We start from the raw sequence: 27,971 nt of genomic DNA, 5'->3' as shown, positions 1-27,971 counted from the left end.
ATTATTTAATAAACCAGCAGAAAAAGGTCACTTTTTAATTTAGATATCAAAGAGAAGTTTTAATATTTATGAAGCAGGTGTTAGACTAGCTTTTAATATCTTCCATTTCATATGTGTATATATTTTAGAAAAAAAGGGGAAAGGGCGTAATTTTCACAACCCACAAAGAAAAAAAAAAAAAGAAAAAAATAGTATTGCTGAATCAAATTTGAGATTATCGCCAGTAATATTCTGAGCGCATAGCAAATGCTTGAAACGCTTTCGCGTCCAACTGCGCTTAAAATGGAGTCTGGTAGCGGGGCACGGGGCATGACGAGTTACGAAACCGCAGGATTTCACGTAACCGCAGACTTGTCCTCTACGTTGGGGGATTTATAGCGGCCACAAATACTTAAAAGTGCAAGATCATTTAAAAATACAGGAGAGTCACGATAAAAATCCAGATTTTATTCTTAAAAACTTGGGAAGAAAACCCTAACGGATTCAGTGTTTAAATCAGATACTTCTAATGTTTGTATAAACTGATCAGAGGACCATCTGAGCAGCGCAGCAGAGGCCAAACAGGCCCCGGTGAGCGCTTCTGCTTAGCGGCTGTAATTCTGGGACAACAGTGGGAAAATATTAAGAGTCAGCACTTGTAACGTGTTTAGTGTTACTTTGGCAAAAAAAAAAAAAAAAAAGTTAACATACAATTAAAGAATATCGTTATTAGGAAAAAAACCCCACAAACGAGATCAGTTAATGGTTTTATTTCTCAAAAATATTCACATATAACAAGAGACCTGTTATAATCTTCAAACATTCATTGAAAAAAAAAAAATAAAAAATTCAATTGCATGTAATGTAACCTATCATCACCTACAGAGGGGTCTGAGAGCATTCAGAGCGTGAGTGGTCAGCTTTGCTTCAGCAGCACGATCAATACTGGAGACTTCAGCTAGTCTTAACTCCAATATTTACGTGCTGCTACAGTAAGGCGACCAGCGAGTCAGAATGATACATGCCCTGGAACCGTTTCATCATCGTCATTAGCAACACAACTATCTGGATAACATGAGCTCAGGCAGCCAGTGGTCATCAAAGACATCTGGAGGGGCTTAAAGCTGATCGCTTGCATGTTGTGTTATTCAGGCTTTATTGCGGCAGCACGGCATGGCCTGCATCTCAGAGTAACCCACAAACCATTCTGTGCTGCTACAACATCACCAGAAAGATCTGCTCCTCCTCTTCGGCACTCTGCACTTGCCTTGTGGCCCGCGCTTCAAATCCGCATCTTGGATTCATCCAAGTAAGACGGCGGAGACGATCAGCATCCACATCTTACGTCTCCATCTGAAACAGAGAAAAGGACAATTCAGTCTGTGACTTCTGCAAAAGAAATGTTTTCTAAAAAACTTTCACAACATTTCAGAGACTGGCTGCAGCAGTTTTGGGCACAACGAGACGGCTTTGATGTGATGACAAAGTTCTTGGCTCAGTGTCTCGGAGCTGCTGGACGAGGACGAGGCCCAGCCTCTCCACAGAACGGCACTGTTCGGTCTTTCTCAATTCAAAAACTATTTCTCCACGCGCGTTGCTTAATGCGCGAAGGCGTCGTCATGTTGAAATGTTGAGAGAAGGGGGCCTTTCCCAGACTGTTGCCACAGCACTGGAGGTAGTGTTGACAAAGATTAGCTTTATGCCATGTAGTACGAGGATTCCCAAAATGCATGGAGATGTTTCCTCTGGCCACATGGTGCAACAGAGGTGTTTTATGTTGTGAGGTCAAGTGTTTAAGTAAACCAAGTGGTTTAATTAGAGATGTACCGATCACGGTTTTCTGGACCAATGCTGATTTCCAATCTGTCATTCTGGTTCTTATCAATAGAATATTGTAATATAACATGCAGAGGAAAACATGTATTTGATAGAGGTAGCAGTTTTGAACTAACAGGAATATTTACTTATAACAGGCAAAAAAAAAGAGTAAAAACAGAAAAAAATAAGAATCATGCTAACTGACATGTAATTTTACATAATTTGTTCAAAAAGGAGCAGGTAGAAGTTAACTAAGGAATTACATGTTCTCCATTTCATCACAAATTTCTTTTGATGCGTTTAAAGATTGGAAATGCTGAGAGTTTGTAGTTTTGATGCTTTAATGAATAGAAAGAGTCAGATCAGCGGAAAATAGGCCCCGTTCTAATCTCTCGGGATTATTGATTGGTGCACCTCTAGATTAATTTTTTTTTCTTTTTTAAACACAGCAGTAAAACTGCGTCAAAAGCTCTGTAAAACCCAGGGAGCGACAGAAAAGCTGAACATAATCAGCTACTAATCTTACAAACAGGAGAGACACGCTGCTTTGTGTCAAGTCGACTGCATTAACTATTCCAAACGCAGCAGCAAATTTATTTCCAAACACTAAAAAAGGCACCGTAAGCAAAAACAATCACAAGACACTTGTAAGATATGTGTGGTGTGTCTTCGGTTTGATAGTAACTTCACTGTATCATGACTTACACAGAGAGTAATAACTAATAGAAACGCTCATATTTAACTCTTATGAGAAGGGTGGAGGGGTTGTATTTCTATATTTTATAAAAAGTAACAAAAAAAAACAACAAAAAAAATCAAATGAGCGACTATGGGAAAAGTTGAGATAAACTGATTTGTTGTTTGAATAAATAACCCTAACCAGGATGAAATCAACTGCTCAAAAACTAACCAGCAACAAAAGAAAAACAAATACTTTCTATATTCAAAGCAAAAAAGAACCATCATGTTTTATATATGAAGAAAACGTATGTCAAACTTTCTTGAGAATTGTGACATTCAAGTTAGCAATTCTAATCTCTTTGAAGCTTAAAGTTATTTGATCCTGATAGAAGTCCCAGTGGAGTTGGGATGTGGTGATTGTGTTGCCACTAGAGGTCTCAATGGACCTGTGATTATAACTTTACTCTGAAATGGACTCAATAGCCAGAATCTAATAAGATCACGTTCAACTTCTCTTCATAATGTCACAGGGAACTAATGCAGGTCAGTCTGTCAGCACAAACTCCACAGCGTTTTCGGTGGTGGATTAATTGGAGTAAAGCAGAATTAAAAGAACTCACGTCTAGCTTTTATTTACCATCTATGCTGTCTGATAAACAAAGGTTATAAAATAAATGTTATTGTGTAAAGAGAGAACACGTTCTGTTAGGAAAACTAGACTTTTATGTGCTGCATGTTCCTGATACTAAAATACAAAGAGGCTGCATGCATAATTTAATTTACAAGTCAACACAGGATGGCTATTAATAGCTTAATGTGGATTAAATATTTGGAGGTAAAGAAGAGAAAAACAGGAAGACGCAAGTAAACTTCTGACATGAAAGCAAAATTTGAAAATGCTTTGACTAATGTCTTCACCTCACTATTATAAGTTAACAAATAGGCTATATTAATCATTTTTAGATAGCACTTTAATAAGCGCATTCTTAAAACTCACATGAAAAGTGTGTTTTTAGCTTCTTTTGCGTGACTAACTTTAGTCATAGTTAAAGCTGTGGGACTTGTGACTCTCTTCCTACCTTTAGGCATAAATGCTTTCCCAAACAATGACACGCATCAGAAATTTATTAGGTGACAGAATGTCAGACCAGACTGGTTCAGCAGCTGTATTAACACCCTGGCACTACAGACAGTAGCACAGTGTGTGGAAGACACTGAGGCCCAATGAGTTCAGCATGTTACCCCTCCAGGGTTTTAATGTGGATACCTAAAGCAGAACATTTAGAATGAAATTTTAGCTACTCACTGGCAAAACATAATTTAAAAACAAAATATCTCACTACCTACAAGACCATTTTTTTAAAAAACCAATTTTAAAAGCATCAAAAAGTGGTATTTGTGAATCTTGTATATGTACGAAGTAAAGAAGAAAAAAAAATAGATTTAGAGATTATATCATAAGTATGCTGATAAGCATCACTGTACTATCCTAGAAGAGTAGAAAACTTAAGAATATATGATATTTGACTTTTGGCATAGTGTAGATCCATTAAAACTTTACATTCAGGAATTAAAAACATTGTTTTTTTATATAAATGGGACATACGGTTGTAGTTCAAAGCTCAAAACAACTACACCTCCTCTCAAAACATGCAATAGCTGCCAAGTCAAACAATATCAGATTCCAAAATATATATATAAAAAAAGAAAAATTAAAACAAGGCACAACCTTGAAACTGATGAAAGTACACTAGAGAGAAATGCTTTCCCTTAAAAAAAAAAGTGTTATCCACTTACTATTAAAATATTTCCAGGAAAAAAAAATTAATAAAAAATGTGAAAGTTGTTTTAAGATATTCTGCATCACCTGCATACACAGATGTAGACAGGTCAGTACCAGGATAAAACACACCACATCCCCTGTCAAAAAGCACATCGACAGTTAAGTCACAGTAGAAAGAAATATTTAAATACAAGAATCTGTAACACTGCGTGGATAAAATATGTGCATCCAAGCACAATTGATGCAAGATTCATTTACTATGCTGGGGGTTGGGCAAAAAATAAATAAATAAATAAATAAAAAAAATAAAATAAAAAAATCTAAGCAATTTCTTTTAAAAATAGAAGAAAAAAATCTCCTTGATCATGTGAATTTCAGTGTTTTCTTTTTCTAGACTAATATTTACAAAAAAATATATATTTCATATGTCACAAAGCTGCATGTGGAAAAAGTGTGTGTGTGTGTGTGTGTAACAGTAAAAAGTAAAGGTGCATGCTCGTAAATTTTAAACTGAAATTTCAGCAACAAACGCTTCACCTTGATCATCAGGCACAAATCAGGTAAGCCAACACATTTCCTTATATACTAATAATTACTTTACAAGTCTGGTTGGAAACCCTTCTCATCAATGACTAACCCTGCCCTTTTCTTCCTCCTCTTTCTCATTTAAGGAAGCATGCTCGGACAAGTCACCTTCACTGCTCAGCCTTTTTAACCCATTCCTGACACTTGCTCCCTGCACAATGACCTCAAAGAGTCACCTGACCCTGAGGCTGAAAGGTCAAGTATAACCTCCTCCACCCTGCTGGGTTCAGGGACATTGACATGACAACCCATCAGCACCCCGGATCAAGTGGTCTGGCCTGACCGGTGCTACAGACCTGCACAAGCACAGACTAAGCAATGGCATCATGTGGGAATATACTCCTAATCCATCCGCATAAAAAGATAAAAGGTTGGGGGGCGGGGGGGAATCTGATAAATACACCATCTTTTTTTTTTACTCTTGTGTTACATGTTGGGGGGAAAAAACAGGTACTTTTCACAAAACAAGAAAAAAAAAAAAAAAAAAAAGAGGGAGGTAGATTAACACCAGCTGTTTCCTCAGCTGAATTAACATTTTACAAGTTTGGGCAACAATTAAAAAAAAAAAAAAAAAAAAAGAGGCAGGGAACTTTGTTCTGCTTCATGCAAAAATGGGAAGTCTTGATCCCAGATAAGGCAGTAACTTTTGCACACCCAGTGAAGCACTAAAAGCAGAGGCTTGGTAGGTGAGGGCCACATGGACTAATTTATATCATGGGACAACAACACAGGGTTCTTCCTCTTTAGGTACACACTAACCTCTCCATATACTGCTAAAGTGCAACTCTGATAGCTGACGCTCTAAATTTGTTAAGAAGTGTAGATTCGTAAAGACAAACCGGAATGCAAAACTAAAATAAATAAAAAATAATTTATATATATATATATCCTTACTGTCTCACTTGTAGAGAGTGTAACTATTTAATTAACTGCAACTGTCCGCTTGATTTGCTAACAAAATTATGTCCTACATTATTTACAGAACATCTCTGTTAAGGCTTACCACTTAAGTGTAACTAAATATTTTTAGCAGATCCAGGCTGCAAAATGTAAAGTTTCCCCATGGACTCGCAACACCGTTTCCTCTAAATACATCAGTTCGCCCACAATGAGTCGGGTGAAATATTTAATCCAAACTCAACAAGTGCACCTATTCCCACAATGTAATGACCAACTTTGCAGGGGCTCAGTCCTCAGCAAATACATTTAGATTTTATTTGAATCATCCGAGGGTTCCGCTTACTCTTTACATAAAACAAAGGAGCAAAAACAGACAGCACACCTCACAATCATTGAGATTCATATGCATGACCAGGGGACTCAGTTTACACCCAAGTCATCAAAAAAGCACATAAAAGAAGAAAAAAAAAGAAAAAAAAAAAAAAAGAAGAAAAAAAAAAGAAGAAACTTTCCTGTCCTTTTTTTCTGCTATCCTTGTAAAGCACTCAATGCAAAAGAACAGCAATGTTTAAACTGAGTATGCTGCATTTGCAGACTCCCATGTGCAAGTGGGGCAAAAGAGGAAGCAAGGCAAAAGTGTGAGAGCAGGCTCACACGCCTATTCACTTGTGGAGCAATTACTGAAACACGACCTAAACTGTTATAAAAAAAATAAAAATAAAAAAAAAAAGAAAGAAAAAAGAAAGAAAAAAAAAACATATATATTTAGATGCCACAAACTGGAGTGATTCAGTGTAAGAAAGTATTCTCCCCGCCCCCGATTTATGCTTCATCAGCTTTTATGCTAAAAGAATGAAACCCTGTTGTGATATTAAATTTGTTGACCTTTGCACAATATTACTTGTGAAAAGAAAATAATGTGATGGTATAATTATAAGTTGTATAATTACAAAGATTCCTAGCAGCTCCATATTTGGCCCAGCAACACGTCTAGCTCTGTGCTGACAAATACACATCTGCAGCTCAACATCAAATTCAACAGTGATGACAGAAATACATGCAATGCAGAACTTGGTGAATAAAATTTAGGATAAACATTATTATGAGATTATATTTATACACACACACACACACACACACATATACATATATAAATATATATATATATATATATATATAAATATGTTTATCAATAGTGGCAAGCAAAAAATAAGAATAAATTAATTAAAAAGATGAACATGAGCTTTCTTAATTATTTAAAGGTTAAAAGTAAAATTGCACTGATTTGCAATTTTTAAATTACAAATATAGGGTCCAACAACTAAAAGTCACAGAAACACCATGTGTGTTTTGCTGCAAGTGCTTTTACTAATAATCATTTTATCACCTAAAGTTTAACAATGACTTGACCTTCAGTTAAAATAAATAAATAAATAAATAAATACAAATAAAACATTTAAAGATATTGCCTAAATAGACTGTGTTTACAGTACATAACCTAACTGTGGGACTATGGATTTGCACACATTCAGTTCATGTCATATTTAATCTTCACCTAAACATCTCATAGTAGCGCATATTGCTACAAAAAAAAGAAAAAAAAATGACATTTTAAATGAGAACTAAGCCTTCACTGTAAAGTCATTTTAAGAAAAATATCAGAAAAAGCTAGTGCAAAACCTTTGCATGCAGAACGTATGCAAGTACTTTAAGTACATGCAGTGTTGCCACTACTGATATGAACCTGAACCAACATCATGCAAAAAAACAAAAAACAAACGCTTTCCTTCCCTCAAGACTGCATCTTAACTTTTTTTTTTGCAGCTTCAGTAAATCCTTGACTAAAAAGACAACCGTTTCACTGATTACAGAACTTGAATTATGCCTAGAGAAAAACTGACAATGTGACAGCTTCTGTTTTATGCAAATCAGATGCAGAACTGAAACCAGGGCCAATACCTGGAAATGAACCAAGACGACCCATGAAAACGGTTCCTGTCAAAACAAATTTGAATACTATAAAGTTTATGCTGAGTAGTGCAGAAAGAAAGGAGAGAAAGAGGAGGGTGGGTGGAGAGGGGAGAGGGGTGGGTGGGTGGGGGGGGGGGTTCTGCAGTCTGGTTACAAACACATGTGAGCAAATGCAAGAGAGGAACAGTTTCACCAGGAAATGGGGGGTGGGAGCCCATTTTGCCAGAGGGGTCTGAGGAGACAGAATGATGAGTCACAGAATGTCAAGCTAGCAGTCTGAAGCAGCACAACAGTGCACTACAAAGAGGGTGAAAAGGTAAATACCAGAGTGTGGAGAGGAAACATAAACCTGTAGCATTTAAAGCAGATTATCACTACAGGGTGGAATATCATGTGCCAACACAAGCAGCTGTTTCTTCACAAAAAGTATTCATCTGACATGTCTGGGTACGTCAGACACCTCATGGAAAAATATGTTACCAAAGGTGAAAAAGTACAAATACAATTCATGACTCCTGATTGTAAAAAAAATCACTTTGATATCCGTTATGTAACAAACAGGGAAACATACTTAAAACTATGTGGGGAGAAATATTGGAGGATTACTTGAGCAAATTCAATTTCATTTCAGTAATGCTGCCTTGTCTGAAAAATAAAGGCACCTCTTCAAATTCACCCTATTGGATTTCAAAGATCTGACGCTTATGGCTGCAAAACGTCTAATGTATTTTTTTTGTACGCACATAATGTAGGTCGGCACTTTTTTTCCCCCCCTCCTTTCTTTTTTTAGATATCTATGGCGTGTCAGCAATTTGCCTTCTAATCTTAGATTTTAAAAAACAATGTGGATAAAATGGCAGAACATCATAACAAGATTTAGCCTGAAGGTGTGTGTGTGTGTGTTTGTATATATATATATATATATATATATATATATATATATATATATATATATATATATATACACACACACACATCTATATCAGGAAGCCCTGGCAGAATATTTTGACAGATCAGTGCCAATACTGTCCCGTCAAGCTTGTTGACCATAACTGCTTATTTACATCAACACTGCTCGTCAATTTCATTAACAATAAATATTCTTTTTTTTTCTTCTTTATGTTAACATAGTAGTCAGCAGAATTTTACAAGAGTAAAATGGAAAGTTGGAGCAAATTCAAGTGATTTACACATTTTACTCCATAATCTAAACCATATAATCACACATATTGAAACCTGTAACATAACTATATTTAAAGTGGTCTTCATCCTCACCCTGATATTAAAGTTCCGTAGCAGTACAATAATTTACTTGCCGTGTGTTCATAACAATTTTCCATCACAGCAGATTAGCCAGTTTCTCTCTGAACAAAATGCCCACAAAGATAACCAAAATCTTACTAGATGAGCAGAGCAGTTTCACAATGAATATGCTGCCCCAATTCAGAAGCATCTATTATATTAAAGTGCCACGAGAAAATACCAATGATAACAGAGCTGCTTAGCTACATTTCCATTCAACTCCTGTGTGTCATGTATTTAAAATGACAGCACACGCACACACAAAAGCTATAAGTAAGCACACTTCCAGATGTAAGGAGGCTTGGCGAGGGGGGAAAAAAAGGCAGTTCAAGTTTACAGAGGTGACTGCCGTGTCTCGTTTTCGAGTTATTTCTTTTAATTATCTCTAAATCTATTTAGCTGTGTTCACACGAATTTCTCTGAATAAGTTAAAACTATAAAACTGAAAAAAGGCCTCACGTTATGTAACACATCAAACCGATCTCTACTTTTGCAAGGAAGTAAAAGGGGCGGGTTCACACGATCAAATACATAGAGCTCCCATTTTTCCTCTCATTTCCACAAAAAGATACAAAAAATATACAGGATATAGCTGCATAATATAATCGCATTTAAGGGTGTTATGATGATGAATGACTCTGGTCTGTCAACCTTCACTCTACGATAAAACCACGAGGTATTCCGCCTACACTTAAAATTAATCAGTCATCAGGACATAGAAAAAGTGCAGCGATGCCTAAACGGGTGAAAAAGGGCAAATGGAAGCAGAAAGCGCCGCCCGAAAGTCAAACTACGATAAACCCAAACTCCAGACATCAAAGTAAGGCGGGAGAAGCACCGAAAATATATTTTTTTTTACATTATTAATTAAAATTCATAACAAAGTTTCTAATCAGGATATCTATTTGTTACGTTAAGGACTGCTACAATTCAAGTGAAATAATCTGAAGTTGCAATCGTAGTTTGCTGTCACTTGGCTTGGAGCCACATAGATCATCTAACGCTCACTGTAAGGCATTCGCATCTTTTAACAGGAAAAAAAGAAAAAAAAAAAGCGAATGCGAAGCGTTTGACAGGATAAAATTACAGTTAAGTGCCATTAGTATACAAATTTTCACTTGTCGTTTACAGTCATTTTTGTAGCTTAAGGAGACATCTAGTTTCACCTTTTTTGTAATTATTGTCATTACTAGTTTTGAGGTCACACAGCGATATAATGGCAAACTTACCAGTTGTCCTCTAACAACCTCGGAAGTCCACATATCGCAATTCACAAGCCCGAACAAAATGTCTGCCTTTGCTAACAAGATCGTTAAAATTAAGTTACTACAAAAAGCACAGTGTCCGTCCCGGTCTTTCATTTTGATTTTTTTTCCCTCCCAGGGTAATGCAAGTGCCGTGTGCATTTGTTGACACTACCGACTCTCCGCTGCCTAGAACCTGGCAGCTTCTGCGCCTCCCGCTCAAAACTGGTCAATGTAGAAAAAGAAATATCCAATACAGCTCAACTTTCACTAATAACACTAAAGTTAACTATTACCTTGTAGTGTCAAAAAAAGGGGGGAAAAAATCCTCTGTATTTTTTTTTCTAAAGTGGTCTCCATCACCCTTTTGATAAAATAATCCACTGTATGAGCGCATTTTCCCTCTACCGTTACAGCGCAGCAAAGTCAGAAATCCCTCTCTTTGAGGTAGCACGCTAAGCTAGCCTGCTAACCGCTCGGAATAGTATAGGCTGCCAACACTGGCCAAACAGCTAACGTCTCCCCGCCACGGTCGGTCTCCCTCCTGTTTTCCACGTATTTCCTCTCCTTAAATCCGCTCGAATTACCAGAATAAAAACGTACGTTCACATCTGTGGCTGTAAATACCTGTGTTCCAGCTGAAATAAAGGATTTTCTTCTCTAAAAACGCAGTTTGGGTTTTAACCACTTGGCTTCTTCTCGCGCCCCCCCCCAACCCCTCTCCGTCTCAGCGACAGCTCTCTATATTCGCAGCAGCATCCTCTTCCCGCAGCTGTTGAAGCGATCGCTGCTCACTCGAAAATGGCGCCGAAAGATACACTGCTCATTCAAATTCGATAGAGCCTCCCATTCTCCCTATTGGCTGGATGAAAAGCGGATTCGGCGCAGCTGATTGGACACTGAAAATGCACTCTGTGCTGATGTCACAGCTTTCCGCAGTGGTCGGCTGAAAGAGACAGCATTAACTCTTTGTGTCCCAGGTTGGCTATTTGCAGCAAAAAGATGTATAGGGAATCACGTTAAACTTTTCAAAAGCAAAATGTTGTTACTAAACGAATGCCACAACATGTGGTTTTATTAAAAAATTACAATTGAAATGTTGGAAAAGTCTTAAACTGCAATTAAAGCAACAGAAAAATCCCTATTAGGACACGCCAAGTCATGAACAGACCAGACTACTGCATTTGTTCTAGATGTATCAACATTGCAGCAAATCCTTGACATAATGTAACATCAAATGCTGTTCTCTGTCATGTTTCTTAGCACCTAAAACTCATCTTGTTTGCATAGTGAGCTTGTTGAAAGTCTTTGGTGTCAACTGAGTGACCCACATCAAAACAACTCTGAAGTTCTATTTATCCTCAGGGTTACATTACTCTGTACTTTACCAGGAAGACACAAATTAGTCATCTGCCTGCCTCTTCAGTCCCACTCAATGGTTATGCGTACCTTATATTTGTTTTGCAAGTGTGTAGAAGAAGTTTTCAAAATATGTAAACATAAAAAAGCTACATTGAGCTAATACATATAACCAATATACATTAAAGGAATATTTTAGAATATTTAAAGTGGGGTTATGTTAAAAGTCAATAAGCAATATCTTACCGGTGATAGCTCTTACACTACCTAAAGCTTCTGCAAGCACGTGCATTAGTTTGGCTTTTAGGTTCTATAAATATCAGTAGTATTCATCATTATTTTCATTATTTATATTATATTTTAGTCATTACATTTCCACATAGTGTAATGCTACGACATATCTTTTAATTTAATCCCAGTTTTATGTTTATGTTTTAATTCTCAAACACCTATGGGAATGCAGTTTTGGCTATAAACTTGGATGCATAACACAACGTTTTCATTATAAATACATAGCAATCTTCCCTGAATTTGTCCCTGATGAATAAACAAAATATACTCATATTAGTGTCTTCATTTCGTATAAATCCAGAACAGAAATAAATCCAAACAGAAGCAAGATTGAGATTGGCCAGGATCTAAGTGAACTTAAAACAATGCAATGTCAAAAACATCACTATGGTTTATCCCTAATGCTATTTTATGAACATTTTTGAAACAAATTATGTTTATGTCTGCATTGAGAGGATATGAAAAATATATGAAGGAGTTTGTGTGCTACCACTGATCTTACTGGGTACTGAGAACAGAACATATAAACTGTTCTTTGGTCCAGAGTACCTGTTTGACAGAAAAGTCAAGCAGGGTAAAAATCAATAAAATACCATTAACTTAAACTTTCTTTAATACTTTTGCTTTTTAGACCACTTTAGCTTTATTTCCGGCAGTTACTCTTACAAAAATTGCTTTGGATGTTCCTTTCTCAGTACATTTTAAACAGGAGGACCTCTGGTGGCAAACTGCTTACTACTTTTATTTTATTTTTTATTTTTTGCATTAAATAACAGTAAGTTTCTGTGTAAATAACAGATCTAAGCCAAAATAATGACAAGTAGAAAGTTCATAAATTAATGTTAGCATAAACCGCTGTGACATTTCTGACAACGTGGTTCCTTTAGCACAGCAGAAGCTTGTTTTGGTCTTGGCATCTCTCAAACTGGCTTTTTGCTTAAAGTTTCAGAGCCAACTCTGAATTGTACTAAATAAAAACACCAAGAGAGTTATCTGAAAATAATAGTTAGATTCTTTTTTTTTTTTTTTTTAGTTTGCAGTGTTTCAGCAGTTCATATCTTACCTACAGTAGATAATTCTCTTGTCATCTTTATTTTGTATCCAGATTAAGTGGAACAGGAGGCTGAAGCTAATAGTTAATGTGAAGGGAGCCAAAGTGTAGTTATTTCTTATCACTTTGTAGAATTTCAGAATTTCAGCATCAAACCAACTTAATGCTGATTTGTGTGAATGCTGTTTCATTTTTTGTTGTTGTTATTTTTTTTAAATAGACCTTCAAAGTATAGTTACATTTGCACTGGATGGTTATTAACAGAGAAGCTGGTGATTTCTTAGAGGTTGGCACCACCGGTAAACTAACTGAACGAAACACATTCACGGAATAGAACATGAAATGTTTCCAATCATTTTAACTATCTGATGTAAAATTGTAAAAAGGAAAAATAGCATATCAGTTTTAATGATAAACTTTTAACAGAAAAAAAAAAAAAAAAAAAAAATATATATATATATATATATATATATATATATATATATATATATAGAGAGAGAGAGAGAGAGAGAGAGAGAGAGAGTTGGTGCCGGTGGTTACCTATAGTCAGCATTTTGCTTGTCTACCAAGCCTATCAGGTCAACATATGAATTAGTGACTAATATTTCAGGGATAAAAAACCCCCAGAGGGTTCATGTGAGCAACAGTGAGTAGTAAGCACAGACATTCATGATGCAGTTCTTCCTCTCAGTCATAATTTGGAGTTGGCTTATTTTCTCCCTCAGTCTGAATGAGAACATTTCTTCATTATCTAAAATTGCGCTGACATCACATTGCCTGCTCTAGTTTTAATTAAGTTTCAATTTCGGTGGCAGCATTTAAATAAATAAATAAATAAATAAATAAATAAATTCTTCACTGATTTTCTGTCTGACCAAATATCCATTATAAACGGGAGGAATTGGATTGAGCGCATTTGATGTGAAAAAAATTATGACATAGCTAATTCTTTCAGTTCAGGATCACACTGGCAACACTGTTTATGTTAGCTGACCATTGTGGTGCGCCGTACACACATGGCTCTTCGACAGCAACCCTGCTGCTGTCATGTCTACTTTTGCACACTGCAAAAACACAAAATCTTACCACGTAATTTTTTTTGTCTAGTTTGTAGTGCAAATGTCTTAGTACACATGGAATAAGACAAAACTAACTTAATAGTAACCGATCAGCAAGATATAGGAGCTTGTTTTAAATAATTCCTTAATATTGTTGAAAAAGTTCTAGTTCCATTGGCAGATTACTTCACAAATTGTCTGCTAGTGGAACAAGAACATTGTGATCAATATTAAGGAAATATTTACTTAAAACAAGCCTCTATATATTCCTGATAAGTTACTTGTAAGTTAGTTTTGTCTTATTTCAAGCGTAATAAGACATTTGCACTGCAAACGAGACTAAAAATATTTGGTAAGATTCGCAGCGAATGCACTTTAAGCAAAATGTACACACGATGCAAGAGGTGCTTAAAATCCAAAAATTTTTCACTGTTTTCCAGTCATGGTAATAACAACATCTTTAAAGTGTTAAATCTTTCTAGATCCTCTCAAGCAAGCCCAATATTTCATTGCACAGCTGTGTGTTTTCATTTTAAAAAAAAAAAAAAGAAAAAAAAAATGACGCTTTCTACTTTTAGAGAACAAAAGCCAACTGGGAGAGAGAGAGAGAGAGAGAGGGCGCCCACTGTATATGCATTCTGGTGTAGTGTGGACAATAGGGCGGAGAGGAAAAAAACACACTTGTTTACAGATAAACTGGTTTGGACAGGAAGCCATTAAGGAGGAGCTCTGTGTTGTTAAACAGGCATGTGGAGAGACCGGGATGAGCCAGCAAAAAAAACACGACCGTGACCATGGGACAGATATCACGCTGTACTCCTAGACACACACACACACGCACGCACACGCACACACACACACGCACACACCGTAGTACTAAATATCCTCAGCAGACTTATGCTATGCTTCTAGCTTGGCAAATAATACAGGAAGAGAAACAATGCCTCGTTTTGCAATCTGAACCGTAATTGAAGTTTGTTTGGTTTCAAAATAATAATAATAGAAAAAAAATTAAAAATGCACTCATTGGCCTGAATTTGTAGTGCCAAAACAGTAGCAAAGCGGAGCTGTGGAGAATACTACAGAGTTCATCCTGCATTGTGTCAGCGTCACATGAGTGCACACTGCCTTCCATTAGGCAGGAGATCCTTATGACTCACGAAAACACAAGTCACATGTTACTACACAAATGAACCATGCTACTCAGGCGCTGCTAACCACAGCAGCTTCTTCTTCTTTTTTTTTTCCCTTTTTTTTTTTTCGTGCAGGCCCAAATGAAATCACATCATAATGCATCTCTTCATTAGCTGGACTGAGACAGAGACGGCCTCTCCCTTGTCTTCTGATAGGCCAGCTAAACAAGAGCCACAGTGTCATGTATCATGGTGTTTGGCCACAGCAGGCAAACCTGGCCTGCAGAGTTGCCAGACTGGGGTGGCTTTAGTTCAGTGTAATTTGATTTCATGTTGAGACGTCTAATGTGCATGGGTGGCTGTTGAACACGCATACCTTCTCTTTTGGTGAGTTTTACACACCTTGGTTGCTCTTCGCCGCGAGCATGGAGAGTCAGGGTGCAAGGCAACAGAGTAAAAGGCGGCAAGCAGATTGCCCTCTATTGCTGAGGTTCAGAAAACGCAGTGCTTTTCGAGCAGATCAGCACAAAGAAGTGCATAGTTGTGACGTGAAAGGAAAATCACACATGGTTTTTCAAATAAAAATCTGAAGAATCTTTGCCACTCTATCATTACTGATAAAGTGTTACTTTTCTCTCACATATATTGTTTGCCTGTAGGTAAAAAAACAAACAAACAAAAGTTATGTTTTGGTCTCCCTTGACTGGAGCACCTTAAAGCAGGGTTGTTGTGTCCATACATGGCTTGTTGCGAACTGCTGATGAGCTTTCTTTTAACAATGAATTTCTTCTTGCCACACTCTTCCAGTAAAGGCAGATTTGTGGAGTGTATAACTATTATCTGCCCTGTCAACAGATTCTCTCACCTGAGCTGTGGATCTCTGCAGCTCCTCCAGAGTCCCCATTGTCCTCTTATTGACTTTTCTGACTGATATAGTGTTGCCTCTCCTATCTGTTTAGGTGAACAGTGACATATTGGTATTTTTGCAATTGTAAAATGTCTCCACAACTCCCTGAACAGTCTGCAGTGTTCTAGTGTCTTCATGATGCTGTTTGTATAAAGTTCTCTGAAGAAACACCTTTGGGGTCTCCACAGAACAAATGCATTTACACCGAGCTGAAGTAGTAAAACTCTTTTCCCCAATAGGGTGACTTCTGAAGCCAGTGGGTTGAAATGTATCCCACCCATCTTTCAAATTCCTTTTTGTAAGAAGACTGAAGATCATGTGTAATTTTCCTTTCAAATCCCAGTTATACCTTAATTTGAGTTGGTCTGCTTAAAAAAAATTACAAATAGGATACACTCATGCAACAGGTTGCATTGTGAAATTGTGAAATTGTGAAACAATTAAAGGGTATGGCTACTTTGGAGAAACACTGAAAACACAGAAATGGATCAGATTGGGGTCAAGGGTAAAATTAAACTGAGGCTGTGCACCCATTCACCACAGAAGACAAAAAAACTCGCTGCTCTCGTCAACATACAACAGCAGCAGCAGCAGGTGATTTTACAAGGTGTTTGTTTTCACGGAGCTCCCTTTACTGCGGCTCTCACTATACTTGAGATAAATTAGGCATCACAAATCAACCAGGCGTGAAATATGCTCTTCTTCTTTTCTAAAAGTAGAAGTGAAATCAGGGTAAGTTTAACTAAACTAAGCATTAGGGGCATCACTTCTTAAACTAGACGTTACGTCTCACACTGCCAGACGTTTCCCAACTATCCCATTTTAGCCACTATCAACCTGTGTAACATTTCAGGACACTGGGCACCAAAAAGACAAATCCTTCTGAACTACACCCTGCAACAAAGTATAAAAGACTACGAGCTTACTATATTAACACTGACTATTCCCTCGTCTTGGTCTCTAAAGAACACAATGAGCCCCACAGAGAACTCCATACTACAGAGAGTCTCCATTGATGTCCTCTCAGCTCCCCTCCCCCTCTCAGACATCTGTAGCAGCTGCCCCCTTGTGCTCCTGTCAGCAGGGCAGAGTGTGTGTGTGTGTTTGCCTGCGTGTGTGTGTGAGCGTCTGTCTGTGGACTCGCTGAGGTGGGGTTGGCTGCGAGGTTAGAGTAAGGCGTGTTGTGACACCTCCCCCTTTGGAGGGGTCCGGCCCGCACACTTGTGGGACATCACATTCATCAATGGCTAATAGTCACTAGCAGGTCATCCTGAAAACACAACAGAGACCTCTGACCTCTTTTTAGCGCAAATGGCTGCGAGGTGGCCACATTAAGCCTCGGGCACTATACAAAAATGTGTGCGGCACACACCCATCAATGCCATAACATGCAAATTTTGACGTGTGAAATTGGTCGCAAACCGCACTTTACACTTCGTACACTAGTAAACGCTCACTTTAAATCTGGGATAACTTAAGCTTGAAATAAAGGAGGAAAAAAAAATAAAATAAAATCTTTTGCACTTGGAGTTCTGTGAAACTGTCACATGCCCGGGCAGCAAGTTCAGATCTTACAATGTAAGAAGCCTTGTTTGACTGAGCCACCACAGTTTGACACACATTCTGATGCATAGTAATCAAATTAAGTGGGCATAATTCATACCGCAGTCTGTGGCTACATAACAAATAAGGGACAATTAGGAAGGAAAACACTGCTGTGATGATAGAGACTGAGATTTTTTCTTTGTTTTTTTTTTACTAATAAAAAGAGATAAGACAAACAGTTATTGCACGTGATGTGAGACACTACATCAAGAACAGAAGTTTCATTATGATCCTTAAAATGAACACCGTCTCACTCCAAAGCGTGTTGCTTACATACACAGCTCTGGAAAAAAAAAAAAAGCGTTTCTTCACACTGAACTTTCCCACATTTCGTCACAATACAAGCAAAACTTCGGTACATTTTGTTCTGATTTCACGTGAAGAGAAGAGCGAAGAGAAAGAAAAATACATTGTTTTCAACAATTTGTTCAAATACAAGTCTGAAAAGTGTGTCCTGAACAGGTTTTCAGCCACATGCTCCCTAACGGAAGTCCTGTCTTCAGAACCCACCTAATTACTGAGCAGAGCTCAACTTAATCTCAGGATTAATACAGCCGTCTTGTCAAGGCCTCAGAAAATATTAGAAAATATTATCGAACAAGGGCATCCTGAAGATCTGGGAACAGGTCAGGGGATCATTTTACATTATAAAACAACCACCCAAGGGAGTATGGCGCAAATACAAAACCGACAGAGTCATGGTCGTCCACATAAACTGAGAAAGCAGAGGCTAGATTGGTATTAGTCATACATGCCACCATGAGGCAAATAATAATAACTCTAGATGAGCTGCAGACATCAGAATTTGTTGACAGGACAATTATTAGTCATGCACTGAAAACTGAAAGCTAATATCAAAAACACACCATCCCCACAGCGAAACGTGGTGGAGGCAGCATGATGCGTTGGGGTTGCTTACCATCAGAAAAGACAGAGAAGCTAGTATGATTGCATTGGAGGTTAAGTGGAACTAAATACAAGGTGATTCTGGAAGAAAACTGGGGCAGAGGTTCATTTTTCAGTAGAACAGAGACCCCAAAAATACAGCAGTAATGGCAGGCTTTAGATCAATGTTAGATGAATGTTTTAGGATGGCCCTGTCAAAGTTACGATCTAAATCTAATTGAGAGCCTGTGTAAAGACTTCAAAATTGCTGTTCACTGATGTTCCTTTTCCAGTACGTCCGAGTTTGAGCTATTTGGCAAAGAGGAATGTGAATTTTAATCTCTAGATGAGTAAAGCTGGTGGAGAGATACCTCTAAAGAGTTGCAGATGTAATTGCAAACTCCAACATGAGGAGGCTGAGCACATAAACGTGTTCTCACTCCTTTTCAGATTTTAATTAGTGAAAAAAAAAAAAGAAAACCCATATGTCATTTCACCTCTTGCATTACTTTGTGCTAGTTTTTCAGTAAAATCGGTGTCAATAAAAAAAAGCTTAAAGTACATTGCAGCTTTCTGGTTGTGACATACAAATACGAAACGGTTCAAGAGTTTTAATGCTTGCACAACACTCTGCAAACCGTATATTTCTTCAAATTTTACTGTAAACGTAGAGTCAGGTGCCAAAAGGCCAAATGCTGTCATGCATGATGCGTGACAGATTCGACTACAGACCACAGAGGTCGGTTCTTCCTGCTCCCTCATTCAAACTTCCAGTGCCCTATCTGGTGTTGTGAGCGTTTTCCCAATTCCCAGAAAGGTTTTTGTGACAATTTAAATCCCCCAACAAAACACGATTCATTTCGCTTCCTGTTCTTGTAGCTTTTTTTTTTCTTATCTTGAGTGAACTGTCCACACCCTTCAGCATTTTATTCTTTATTAAGGCTAGCTGCTAAGAGGGATTACACAGAGGACTCAACACAAACAAGATCTAATCCTAGGGCAGAGGAGTTACCTTGAAAAATTAGGTTTTTAAAGGCCAACTTACAATCTTTTCAGTCTTTTTGACTGAAACAAATTGCCACTGGGATCTAAATGATTTTTAAGATGCAGCTGCACGCTGACGAGTGAAGAGAATGATTTCATGTAAATGAAAATGACTATTCATTAAAGATGGAGTATATAACTTTTATAAAAAAAATGTTTTTGACATATTTGTTAAATCTGTCACTATGTTGTGACGGCATAAAGACACAGATAATCTGTTTTAAAAAACTGGAACTCCTCTAACTTCTCCCAGTGCTCCCAGTGGAAACAGAAATATAAAGCTGTTTCAGAAACAACCAATCAGAGTCAGGAGGAGGGTCATTGAGCAACACCTACACGAGTGTGATTGACATCGCTAAAATATTCCTCCTGGCTCTGGTTGGTAATTTTTGACCGGGAGCGGTGGATTTCTTCAGACAGCAGCAGTAGCACTGGGAGAAGGTGAAGGAGTTCAATTTTTTCACAAATGATCTGTTTCATATCATACTGTCACAACATAGTCACGACACAGGACAGTTTTAACAAATATTCAGAAAGACTTTTTTTTTTATGTAAAAGTTACACACCCCAGGTTTGAATAGCAAATTATGCAAATCAGAGAAAACAAAGAAAGAGTAATAGTGTGACTGATCTCCTAAATAGCACATCAACAAAATTCCTCTCAAAGGTAAAGTTTGGAAACAATTGTGTTGATGTATGAGATCAATCTAGAGCCATTTGGACAAAGCATCCTGTTAAACTGCTAGACCACGTCTACATCCAGCATTTTCTTCCTGTGCAAGTTCTAGAAAGTTTTGTTTCTCTGGCTTTTTACCCTTCCGTTACATAAAGGGACACAGTAATGCTTCTTAATCAAAGAAAATCAGCTCAGTCAAAATGTTTCAGTATACGTCTAGTGTTCAGATGAGTATACTGTATAAATTAGAACATTGTAAACAGCTGCTCAGACTTTTAAATTTCAAACATGTCTTCAAAATTTTGAGGAAAAAAAGCCTTTACACTACACTACACACACACATGCACAGGCACATACTTACATAATCATGTATATATATACATATATATACATATACTGTCCAGTAGCTTTTTGTACGCATCCCTGGATCAAAAACCTGAATTATCTCCATTGAACGTCAGCTGTTTTTACTTTTTAGTTTTTTTTGCAAAGTCCTGGTCATTCACTACTGAACCAGGGATGCATCCAGAAGTTGCAGGACTGTGCCACTCAGAGACTGGAGTCACAGACCCCTGTTTTATATCCTCTATCCTTTTCCTTAAGGGTTTGAATTTTTTGTTAGCTTTATTATAATTTTATGATAACAATCGTTAAACATTGTTCTTAGACGAATGTACACTCTGTGTTCTCAAATACATCCTTGACTTTCTTGATCAGAAGCATTTAATGTCAGATCATTTATTTACTGGATTTTTAACAAACAATAATCAAACCCACTTTGTAGGAGTATTGCACCACTGTTTTTTCCTCATACTTAAGCACACCTCTTCTTTCATGACTCATTTTCTGTTTGATTGGCACAAATAATATTTCTATTTTCAGAACTTTTGAGTTATTTGTCTTCAGCAAGTAAGAGAAACCTTCTTTGCTCTGTGCAGTACTAAAGTGTGTAATGCTACAGTTCAGTGCCTTGCAAATGTATTCACACTCTTTGAACATTTTCACATTTTGTCACGTTAACCACAAACTTTTCTTATGACTTTAAGTGACAGACCAATACGCAGTAGTTAATATCACAAAGATGACGGAAAGTTATTTAAAAAATAATTTGGAAGAGTGTCTGACATTTATATTCAGGCTCCTGGAGTCTGTGCTTTGTACTTTGCAATTCTGGAAGAGCATTTCTAAAGTTTTTCAAAGTTTTCGTCTAGGATGTAGTTCCATCCATTTCCCAGTCAACTCTGACTCCCTCCCCCTGCCGTCCACACAGTATGATGCTGCCAACACCATGTTCCACCTCAAGAGTAGTGTTAAAACAATTTCACATATTGGTCAAAAAGTTACATTTTGGTTTGAAGAAAGTACTTTTCCTCACATGTGCCCTGTGGAAACAGCATGCATCGAGGCAAAGCTTACTCTCTCCTCACTGTAAGTTCACACCATTCATTTTCAGAGCAGATATATCACAATAATGCCAACAAAAATCCAGAAAAACAAGTAAATCCAGAATACTTATAAGCGGGAGACACTTATGAGCATCAAGATTAAGGGAAAATTCTCTACAACAAGTTCTACCTTCTGCTGCAGCTTTACTGGCTCCTTGTAATTTCCTGTGACATTGTTGAACAAATGTGCAATTTTGACGTCATTTCTAACAAATGTCAACAATATATTTCTTCTCTCTGCAGAAGAGACTGCAGAGAGTTGAAATCAACAGTTACAGGTTGGATACAGCTGCTTGAAAAGGGAACACTCTTATAGTGCAAAGCAGATATATCAAATGGGTTTTTGCTAAGGTATTTAAAATAAACAGCACAATTTTAAAGAGATGTTTCAGCATTTCTGAAGTTTCATCTAGTTATTAGTTCACCAGTGAATAGGCATTTCTTTTCTGTAGCTTCACATTGTACAATATAAAGTTTATTTGGTCCCAGAGGTTGAAACTAAAAGCAATCATGGATTTGTTTCATCTTAAAACAACTCCAGTCTCAAAAATGTTGCAGTAGTTTATGCAAATGGCTATTTCATCAATGGTGAATCACTCATCAGGTTTGCATTGAATGGCTATTTAAATTGAAGTGGATAATTTTCTCGCTTGAAACATGAAATGTGATACAAAATTAAAGCAGCACAGCGCAAAGCAAAAACAACACTTTAAGTGAATCCGACTTTACAGATCTTAACTCTGCCTTAGATTGCCAGTCATTTAATTTGCCTGGAAATGCTTCAAATTTCAGTATAAATCAAAGTATGCATATCCTATATAATTTAAGGTTTAGTATTTAAGTCATTAAGTAATTAATTCATAGTTCCTGTGTTACGGTATGTTATGAAATCATATAAACCTGTTATGACCAAGTGCCAGAAACCTGATTTTTATGTTTGTGTCTGCTCCGTCCGCTCGCCCCACATTCGGTCATGGCAGATGGTCGTTGGTACTGTGATGGTTGGGGGTACTTGACTTTCCTCTCTATGACTTTGTTGCTCATGATTGGAAAGTTTTCCATTTATCTTTCCATTTGTAGGTGAGGGTAAGGTGTCTATAGCCTTAATTCAGACAGCTTACAGGCAGGGAGCGGCAAAAAATGGGTCGAGGCATTGCTATGCTACTCAAAGCAAAACTCCCTAATACTGTGTAAATTAATATCTACAATAATGTGGATATATAAAATCTTCACACACCTGCTAAATATCCAAGTGTTAAAACATGAGACTGAATCATCGGAGTCATTTTAACCTTTTTGGTGACAAACATCTTGTACAATTCAACTGAAAAACAAACTAGTCTTTTAAATAAAAATAATTACAAAAAATAAAGAAGCTGCAATAAACTGTTTGATAGTGTACACACCTTCAAACTATTACTTTAATTTCAGCATTCAGTCTTATTTGGTAGGAGTCTACCTGCAGAAAAATACCAGCTAGAAAATAGTGATGCTGAAAACTGAAAGCTCCTCATGTTCAGCTTTCTGTGAAACACCTGAAGGTGTGTTTATGATTCAATCCAACTTGACAAAAGTGCTTGTTCCAAGGAATGATGCTACAACTACAACAACAATTCATGACACATGCAGTGTATTATTGAAGATGCATCTTTTTTATGCCAAACTTACCACTGGGAAGTTTTTGATTTTAGTGAGGCCTGGTTGTTTTCTCTGGCAGAAAGAGAATCAGTCCAACCTTGCGCCTACTAAATACACCTGGCATTTTAACAAGGATGTGTGGACTTTTTATACCCACCAAAAAATGATCTCAGCTGTAAATTTATAAATTTGATTAATTCATCACGGTCAATCAATTCAATTTCATTTGTAGAGCACTTTTATACGGCCGAGTGTAACGCAAAGTAAGTCGACTTTAATGTATTTGAGAAAGAGATACATAAAAAACCTAGAGCCACTTTATTTAAATATCATGTATTTATTTATTTACCTTCTTATCTTAGTCATATGACATTTTTATTCTAGACCTTTTTTGATTTGTAAATAACTATTTACTAATTTAGTTAATTTATTTAAATGCGGCACTTTCAAGCCTGCGTTATTACAATCTCTACGTTGTGTATTAAATCCTAATGTAAGCTTTAAAAAGAAGACGAAGAAAAAGCAAAACAAAACAACAAAAACACTTAAAAGTGTGTCTATTGTCCTGTTTCTGGACTACAAACTGGAGAGTTCCCGCGGAAGTCCCGCCTTCCTTGGTCAAAATGTTGCGCCTCGATGATGTAACCGCTTTCCAAATATAGCGTGTTGCTGATGGCCAAGCGGCGCCCTCATTGGCCGCGCCGGCCGTCACTCGCGGTGACGTCACAGCCGCCGTGTTATTATTGTAAACAGCCCGCTTGCTCTCTCCCACCGACGCTCTGTGCGGGAGCCGACTACTCCATCCAGCCCTTTGTTCGTGCAGTAAAAAAAAAAAAAAAAAAAAAACACACACACACGCACACACACACACACACAAACACTGAAGCGAGGAAGCGCAGCGATCTTCCGCGTCAAACCTCAAAGCAAAGTTGCACAGTTCAATTAAAATCACGACAAACCTCCCGAGTTTATAATTTAAAAGATTAAAAAAGAAGAAAAGAAAACAGCGTAGAACGCGCCGCTACGTTACGGGCATGTTTGGGATCCTCTTGCACCCGGCTACAGCGCGTATATGTCACCAACACATTCGCGTTTACTCGGGGGGGGGGAAAAAAAAAAAGCCTCTCCGTTTGTACGCTTTTCATAGAAACCCCATTTAAAGAGCGTAGTATATCCCCAGCCCATATTTGGAGTTGACAGTTTAGTTACGCCGCCGTTGTCAATGACTGCAAAATGACAAACTTCTCATTCTGAAAAACACATGCACACAATGAATATCTCGGCCTGTTACTATTATATTCTACCCCCGTCAGTTCCACATCACGAAGAGACTTTAGACAGCCGATCAGATCTACTCGCACCTCTGCTCACTCGAGAGGTCACGCAGGAAAAGTTGAAATTACTCAAGTGTCTGTCTCATCCGTACTTACTCGGTTGTCTATTCCGGAGTCTTCGCCCGCATCTCTCTCTCTCTCTCTCTCTCTCTCTCTGTCTCGCTCTCTCTTCACTGAGTCGCTGCCAGCCGGGCCACCCCTCACCTCGATGTTTCCCACCCGAGCGAGGCAAGTTGACAGCAAGCTGCCATTCTCCGACTAAGTGCAGTTTCAGCAAAGCTTCAAGGAAGTTGTTTCTTTTGTTCCAGTATTTTTTGGTTGCGTCAATGTTGCGAAAAGAGAAAGGGGGGAGGAGGAGGAGGAGGAGGAGTGAGGGAGGGAAGGAGGCTAGGGGGAGGAGGAGGAGGAGTCCACGAACCACCGTGAGAGGGAGGGAAAAAAAAAACAACACATTTGAGCGCACTACAGCTATAGAGAGAAACCCCATCATCCGAATCCGCGATCAAGTCGTCTCATCAGCTCAGCTCACGTGTTTTTGGGTTGTTGGACCAGCATCCCGACCAGAGTACGCGCAACCCGCCCGGGTCCGATAGGCTCTCCAAGATCAGCCTATATATACAGGTCGGTGCGCCTGAGCGCCTAGTGGAGGTGGAGGAAGGAGCATGAGGGGGGAGGAGGAGGAGGAGGAGGAGAAGGTGGAGGGGAACGAAGAGGCATTTGCATAGCGCGGTTGAGTTACAGATCCCATCTACTGCCATTCATTTCTCGCACATCTTGCGTCGTCAAAACGAGAGTGTGTGGTGCACCACGTACGCCTCTCTTCCACTTGAAACTGCTGGTTCTCAGGGAGAGCGGCGGGCGGCAGCGAGGTGCACAACAGTTTGCTGTCGTTGCTTGAGCCGCACAACAGGAACCGGAGTTTGAATCCAGTCCGGTGCTCTCGTCCTGTCAAGAAAGGTTCATTCAGTGATTCCAAATGCTGGCAGGAAAGTTTGCCTTTCTTCTTTTGTGAGGAAGCAATAATAATAATAATAATAATAATAATAATAATAATAATAATAATAATAATAATAATAATGAGAACTTATTTTAAAAAAACAAACAAAAAAAAACAAACAAAAACAAGATGCAAGAACAGTTTGGGCAGCAGAAGCAAACGCAACAATTCGTCAAATGCGCACAAGCGGACAGGTACTCTTTGATGCCGCGTATACCCGCCGCTCTTCTTGAAAGTGAAGAGCGGGCGGGGAGGGGACGGCCGAGACGGCTTGCTATGCAGAAATACGATCATGTTGGTTCATCGGATAAAAAGGTGAGCGCCGTTTCCTCGCTCTTACAGTAGCGTTGCGTCAGGAAGCTGCTGGTGTCAGTGAAGTCACCATCACTATAGTAGGTACGCCCATCTAATTTTCCTGCCCTCCACCTTCACCACTACATGGCCGCAAAAGAGACCGTTTTAAATCACTCCTAACTTTTTTATTTTATTTTACTTTTTACCTCAAACGCGTCCTTGGAAACAAGTTGACATTAGAGCGCTTGCAGGGGTGCTGTCCTCTGGGCGACGAAATAAATAAAAAGGAAGAGGAAGTAAATCATACGCGTCACACTTCAGCGTCCAAAGCCTAGAATAGGCCTCTTAAAGTTCAACAAGGACCTTTTTAAGATATGTTAAACTTGCTGAGTATAAACAGCTAATACGGTATACTGAAATCCGCACCAGGGTGTGCAGACTGTAAGCCCATGTCTGAATGCGCAAACAGAGTCACAACAAGCTGGGGAAGTTTAGTTTATCACGTTGCAAAAGTATCTGATGACAAACAAGATACCTCCATTTAAATGAAAAATAAAAGTGGTATCGCGGAACGTTCTCTTATCAGCAACTTTTACCTGCATGCGTGCGTACAAAAGAGGGGGATAAAACACTTTGTAGGACCTTTTGTGGCGCAGTGTGACAGACAAAAAGGGTCTGTGTGTACCACAGGTTTGGTGTGAGAGGCAACTTCAAATTGCTTCTGATGCAAACCGATTTTTTATTTTTAGTTTATTTTTCCTGCTAAAACACATAAAAGAGGTGGTAAGCTCTGTTTCCTCTCTCAGCAAATTAGCTGCATGCGCCAAACTGTCCGGCCCATGCATTGGCTTGATGAGAAATTGCAAATCACAGCTGGATTTATATATTTTCCTTGCCAGATTGCACGTAGAAACCCGCAGTCTTTAATGTGCAAGGGTGATGACCTGATATAGAGGTTTAATTGTATTAAACTGCATTCAGCAAAAAATTTCTTTAGGCAAACTGATGTAAAATGAGTTTATTGTAAAGGGAAATGATCGCAGACAGAAATATATAGTTTTGTTTGAAAGAACGCTTTTGTTTATCTAGCTTAGATCAAATAATGAGCCGTCTATTAATCCAAATTTTGGTCCACTGCGCAGATTCGAGTTATCTGTCTCAGGTCGAGCGCACGACACAGTTTTTCCACCTGCATTCAGTGGACAAATGTCCCTCAAACTTAAGTTCTGTAACAGTATAAGCACCGACCTGTAAACTGGTTCTCACAGAGCTGACTGAAAGTTTGCACGGAGCCAACAGGCTTGCACTTGGGAGTGTCACACTCGCAGTTATAGTCGCAGCAGAATTTGAATATTTGCCCCGATGTGTGGGCTGATGCAGAGTCAGAATGCAAAAGAAGAAACCGTAATCAGGCTCAATTATCTGATGGTGCTGCGGTTCCACTTAAAGGTCATCGATGAAAAACAAGAAAAGCAGAAAAGGGGAACGTTAAAAATAGTCGTGAAGAGATATTCTCATTTCTAAAATTAATTCCACATTATAGAGGACATCGTGTTTTTATTTTTTTTATTTTTGTTTATTTAGATATTTTTTAAAATCTCACGAGTCTCCCCCTTTCTGTTTATTTTTTCTCTGGGACGGGATTCCAGAGTGCGCATTTAAAAGTTTTATAACTACTAGAAGGCGCTTCAATTCTCTAACGCGACATGGTGCGTGGTGCGTCAACGGCGCCATGTGGGAAGAAGCGACCAAAGAACAATCATCGCAGCATTCTGTCTCCGCGCTTGTGTTCGAAAAAGTTTCAACTTTTAGTGAAAGTTTTTGTCTTTGTTGTGTTTTGTTTTCTCTTTTTTTTCCCTGCATGAGAAAAAACGTGTCCGTGCGCACTTGCAGGAGCGCAGCGAGTTGCGCAAAATTTAAGACAGGAAAACGCCCAGACGTCTCTCCACATTTCTATCACCTAATTTTGATATTTATAATACGAGGAGAGA

General features: G+C 38.3%; 1 long non-coding RNA gene across 1 annotated transcript; it reads right to left on the bottom strand.

Moving 5' to 3' along the window:
- Window positions 1-733: 733 nt before the first annotated feature.
- LOC106918463 (uncharacterized) lies at window positions 734-26,511 on the bottom strand. Its single transcript, XR_001418415.2, has 2 exons — window positions 24,786-26,511; window positions 734-1,332 (listed from the first exon to the last, which is right to left on the bottom strand). It is a non-coding gene; the product is annotated as an uncharacterized LOC106918463 (long non-coding RNA).
- Window positions 26,512-27,971: the final 1,460 nt, after the last annotated feature.

The sequence above is a fragment of the Poecilia mexicana genome, unplaced genomic scaffold (assembly GCF_051168715.1).
Source record: "Poecilia mexicana isolate PSO_F unplaced genomic scaffold, ASM5116871v1 scaffold_2, whole genome shotgun sequence".
NCBI classification, from domain to species: Eukaryota; Metazoa; Chordata; class Actinopteri; order Cyprinodontiformes; family Poeciliidae; genus Poecilia; species Poecilia mexicana.
This window is presented reverse-complemented; position numbering and strand designations above follow the sequence as displayed.